This window comes from Ascaphus truei, chromosome 15 (genome assembly GCF_040206685.1).
Source record: "Ascaphus truei isolate aAscTru1 chromosome 15, aAscTru1.hap1, whole genome shotgun sequence".
NCBI classification, from domain to species: domain Eukaryota; kingdom Metazoa; phylum Chordata; class Amphibia; order Anura; family Ascaphidae; genus Ascaphus; species Ascaphus truei.
Window position 1 is genome coordinate 9663353 of NC_134497.1, and position 5706 is coordinate 9669058.

General features: G+C 46.6%; 1 pseudogene; it reads left to right on the top strand.

Moving 5' to 3' along the window:
* The first annotated feature begins 226 nt into the window (after window positions 1-226).
* Window positions 227-4609, top strand: LOC142466499 (ammonium transporter Rh type B-B pseudogene; annotated as a pseudogene).
* The last annotated feature ends 1097 nt before the right edge of the window (window positions 4610-5706 follow it).

Here is a 5706-nt window from a genome sequence, read left to right on the forward strand (position 1 = left end):
CTATTTCAACATCATTCCCTTTCAAGCTCTAATTAAGTCTGACCCTCACGGGGCTGCTCTGGTTTGCCTGTTCATGTCTGTACATACGGTACGAGAAGAATATCAGCTGGTGCATAATGTTCAGTGTAGCGTTAAATGACCCCTGGTGGATGTAAGCTCTGCCTTTAACATGCAATAAAAGGTAATATTTAATCAATGTATATTACTCCTGCACAAAGTTCACCGCACAGGGAGAGAAACCTCTTTACAAGAACAGTGGCTCGTTAAGCGCGAGGTATAAAAGCTCCTTCATACAGCTGATCAGTCGTGTTTCTTAGGTTCTGCCCCATGCATAATGTCCATTGTCTTCACTCCGAGTCTGCGCTGCCAGCTCCCTGTTCTCCTAGCCCTTCTGCAGGCGACACTTCTAGGCGTCTTCATCCTGTTTGTGAGCTACGATGACCAGTCCAACGCTGCTTTCCTCTCAAACACAACAGCCGCAGAAGATAACCGCCTCTACGCCACCTTCTCCCTCTTTAAAGATGTCCACCTAATGCTGTTTGTGGGACTTGGCCTTATGCTCTCATTTCTAAAGCTTTACGGCTTCGGGGCCATGGCATTCAACTTCTTGGTAGCCAACTTCTCCATCCAGTGGTCTTTGGTGGTGCAAGGTTTCCTCTACCACTATCGGGATGGGAAGATCCACTTGAGCCTGGAGAATGTGCTGAATGCAGAGTTTGCAGCGGTCACTTCTCTGATTTCAGCAGGGGCCGTCCTGGGGAGGACCAGCCCTGTGCAGCTTCTGCTCCTGTCCTTCCTGGAGATTCCACTCTTTGTGCTTAATGACTGGCTCATCAATGAGTATTTCCATATCATTGATGTCGGGGGCACTGTGGCCATCCACATTTTCTCCTGCTACTTCGGGCTGGGTGTCTCCCAGATTTTGTACCGGCCCGGGCTCCGTTCTGGGCACGCAAAAGAAACCCCAACCCCCAACTCTGACCTGTTGTCCCTCCTAGGCACTCTCTTCCTCTGGATATTCTGGCCAAGCTTCAATTCCGTCATGGCCCGGATAGGAGATGCTCAGCATCGTGCCATCCTCAACACATTCCTTGCCCTCAGTTCTGGCACTCTCACCACCTTCGTTCTCTCCAGCCTGCTGGACAAGAGAGGCCGGATTAGCCTGGTGCACCTGCAGAATGCGACCTTGGCCGGAGGAGTGGCCATTGGGGCTTCTGCGGATTTGATGATCACCCCAGGGGGGGCCATTGGCCTGGGGTGCCTGGCTTCCTTGTCCTGCATCTTTGGCTTTCAGTACCTGTCCCCATTCTTGGCAAAGAAGTTGAAAGTACAAGACCAGTGTGGCATCCACAACCTGCATGGGCTACCAGGAATTATTGGCACTCTGGGCAGCATTGTGGTCATATTGTTTGGGCCAGTTGATACCTATGGCTCCAGACAGATTGATACCATGGATTTGGGGGAATCTCTTGCGGGGGGTCTGGAGAAAAGAGGAACCTGGAGTTCTACAGACCAGGCACTGCATCAGGCTACAGCTCTAGGAGTAACCTTCGGGGTGTCACTCTTTGGAGGTTATATGACAGGGCTGCTACTTAAGCTCCCCTGCCTGGTCCATCCCACTGATGAGTTCTGCTTTGATGACCAGCTGTACTTCCAGGTTCCAGGGGACTCTGGCGAGAAGTGGATTTCAAAGGCCAACCCCCAGAGAGATGTGTTTATGCCACTGAAACAAGTGTAGAAGAAGACAACTCTCATACTTCCTTCTACAAGTACCTCTTACTCCCTCCTTAAAAAAACAGCATTCCTCTCACCTCCTCCTTGTAAAGTCACCATGGACACATCATTCACTCCCTCCTACACATACCAGGGACACCTTTCATTCTCTCCTTTATACAATATCACACACATAACGCTCACCCTGTTCTCCTCCTGCCTACCATTCCATCCTCCTCCTGTAGAGATCGGTGATATGCATCTTTCATCTCCCCTCCTCCCCAAGATACGGTTAATATCTCATCTACACTACCAGATGACTTCTCACCCTCTCAAACCCCTAGAAGTACGTATGATACATTTTGTATATTTAATGTACTTTTTGGCTATGGTCTGTGTAATTGTCTGCAGTAGGAGCTGTACATGCACCGTGTATATTTTTGTAGCAAGATAAATATGTTTCCACTTGGACCTGCAGTGATCATTTAAAGCCTCAGATCCCATCAGAGATAAAGTGCAGACAACTTAATGGAGCAGAACCCTGACAAACTGAATAGCAGTGAACACTCTCTCTTTGAACCTGTGTATGTAACAAGATATGTATGTATGTGTGTCTTTATTTATATAGCGCCATTAATGTACATAGCGTGTCACAGCAGTAATACACGTGCCAATCATATAAATAACAAATAATACAAATAACACATAAAGGGAATAAGTGCTTCAGACATAAAAGAAACATTTAGGAAAAGGAGTCCCTGCCCCAAAGAGCTTACAATCTAATTGGTAGGTAGGAAGAACATACAGAGACAGTAGGAGGGTGTTCTGGTAAGTGAGTCTGAAGGGGGCCAAGCTTTATGTATGAGGTGTACAGTATCAGCCACGGAGCTACTCATCTGCTTCGTTATAGAGGTGTGTTTTAAGATGGGTCTTAAAGGTGGATAGAGAGGGTGCTAGTCGGGTATTGAGGGGAAGGGCATTCCAGAGGTGTGGGGCAGTCAGTGAGAAGGGTTTAAGGTGGGAGAGGGCTTTAGATACAAAAGGGGTAGAGAGAAGACATCCTCGAGCAGAACGCTAGAGTCGGGATGGTGCATAGATATGAATCGCTTCTGGAACAGAAAAGGTTACGGTGTTACTTCACAGAAACTTGCCCTGGCCCTTCTTCAGGCTTTGGTCAAAGAAACGCACTGACATGTAGATAGTCTGTCCTATGTAAACGTCAGCCTGGTATAATACAGAATATGGAAATATGGACAGGTATAGAGACCCAACCCCTGAGATGCAGGAACACAAGGCAGCCTCTTCCATGCTTCTCCTCCAACCTTCTCGTGGGAACAGCTACATTACCAAATGTGGGTTTGTGGCTGGTAACGGGGAGGTATGTGAGCTTGTGGGTGTTTAAGAATTGATCGTCTTACATTGAATGGCTTCCTCCATGTGTCCATCAGAGAGAGACTAGCGTAGACCCCTCTCGGTCACAGTTATTTTCCATGATTCTAAGCTGTCAAATATTAACCCAGAACAGAAATGATAACCTGATCCTATCTCTCCCAATTCAGCAACTTAATGATGCTGCAGCCAAGGAAGGGCAAGAAAAATACCAGGAGACAGACAGCAGGTGCCAGCATGGAATGTGGCAGAGGACTCACTCAAGCAGGGCAGGGTCACCCCCATCATACATCACCCAAAAACAAACAGAATTCCTGGATAGGAATAGAACCTTTCAGGATTACTCTGCAACAATAGCACACAGTATTTTCTGTAAATAACATAATTAGAATGTGTGTGAGTCTGCAACACTTCCCTAGGATTTCTGGGTACGGCAAAGTTCCAATTCCCGTGATGGTTAAGATTCCTTTTATTGGACCAAGCTGCGAGTGAGTTCTGAATACACATTGTTGAGCGCAATATTTGAGGTCTTGGCTGCTACATTTGTTACCTGTACAAACTGTATTCATAAGTAGCCGATATACAGGTTTATTAAAGTATGTATCACTGACCAGCATGTCATAATTAACACCGAATGCAAAGGTGCTACCATTACATACGTTGGGGTCCTGGCACTGACGTAACCAGTCGGCGCTGAGTTCATCTAGGGACAGCACACGCCAACGCTACTCGCGGCTCAGCTGCTCCTCTACCACAGTGTGTTGTTCGGGGTTCTGATGGCTGTCAGTCCTCCCCATGTTCATCTCTCCTTAGCCTACGGATCTTGCTACACCTTTCCCTGATTGACTAGGAATCGCTTCCCTTTGGGAATTCTCCCATCCTCCCTGCTGAGTCTCTGTGCCTATAGGGCTGCACTATGGGACCATGTTCCCAGTAGCAGTACAGGGACCCTTATTTTGGGAGTATAGGAAGGCATACATGGCTTTGTTATCTAAAGGGGTTGGTCGCTTGCCTTAACCCCTTTGGATATTTGCTCTGCTTACTGTGTGGCATTTACCATTCCATATAGGGGAATTTGGGCGGGTCCCTTTTCTGTGTTAATCTGACCACTGGTATGGACACGCCTCTCTGACCAATGGGTATTAGGGTATATCTAAGAGCTTCACTATCCACACTTTGTATCCTATGACAGATTACCTTTGGGGAGACCATTATTCAGATCATCCAGAAGGATATTATTAAGCTCTATCTGCTATGAGCTTTTATAACTGTGGGGTTGTAACCACCCATTATTGGGATATGTTGGTTGCTAAACAGCACCGAGCTAGCAAGCTCACATTACACCCACATGTCAGTGGAGCGTCTGTCTCTAGGACAGACCACCGGATAGGATACATGACCTTACTTATTTAATACTGTTTTATATTATGTGTTGTAATTCCTATGTATTTTGCGCCCCTTTATTTTAAATAAGTTCGTATTAAAGGTATATTTTTATATTCACCCACTGGACCTTGCAGTACCACTGCTTTTGTAACTTACACTCACATCTGCTGCTATTTCCACAGCGACCATCATCATATAGGTCTATTGGATGGGAACGTAGATCCCATACTACCTGTATAGCAACCATAGTGGCCCCTCTCTTGTAGTGGCTGTGCACCGATTAAGGGACTTTTCTTCACCAACCCCACCGGTGGGAACTCTTGTTACTCCCAACCTTCCCTTAGGTGCACCATGCACCCACTCAAGCCACACTTTGCTGAGCAGTGGGCTTCTGTATGTTTAGTATAGAGAACCATGCAACATAATCACTGTACATTATATATCCAGCTAGGCTTTATCGTAAGCCTGAATTTCCAAATGACTGAGCTGTGCAAGATTGGGCAAAAATAAGAAAATCTGCAAGCCCACACCAGTCTGTGATTTGAAGATTGAATTCAGCTTCAAGACACTAAACTGCAACATGTACAAGAGTGCGACAGGTTTAAGTGCGGTGCAGCTCACAGCTACCGCAGAAACGAATGGGCATCAAAGATGAACCCCTTTTCTTCCAGGTAGACAAGCAATGCGTATAGGTATGTAGAGCAGTGTCTAGGAATGCAGAGCAATGCGTTGCATGGGCTGTCAGAGACGGTATTACAGAGTCCCATTCAATGTTTGCTGGTGTGAGCACTGAACTTTGCTGTGAGCTCTGCACCTTGCTCACTGATTACACCTCCCTTCTGTCCCCGTCTCCTTTGCAGCTTCACTCAGGTTGCTGGCAGTGGGGAATATTTTACCCGTCCACAAACTAATTTTAGGATCCTTTTTCCGCTTGTTTTTCTCGGATTTCTATCAGATTTCTGACCTCACCCCCTCCACTCGCTGCGTTTCCTCCTTCCTTCCTTCTCTAATGAACCCTCCCCTGCTGCCTCATTTCTTCCACATTTGGTCACTGACAACAAATACATTTAACCTCCCCTGCTAATCCGTCTGTAAGAGTCAGAGGAGGGGACACAAAGCGGGGGAGCTGGTAAATGAGAGTCAGAGTTCAGATCCCTAAAAACATTTTAGGTGGATCAACATACAGTACTAGTGAAATAATATACAGTGTATAAGCCA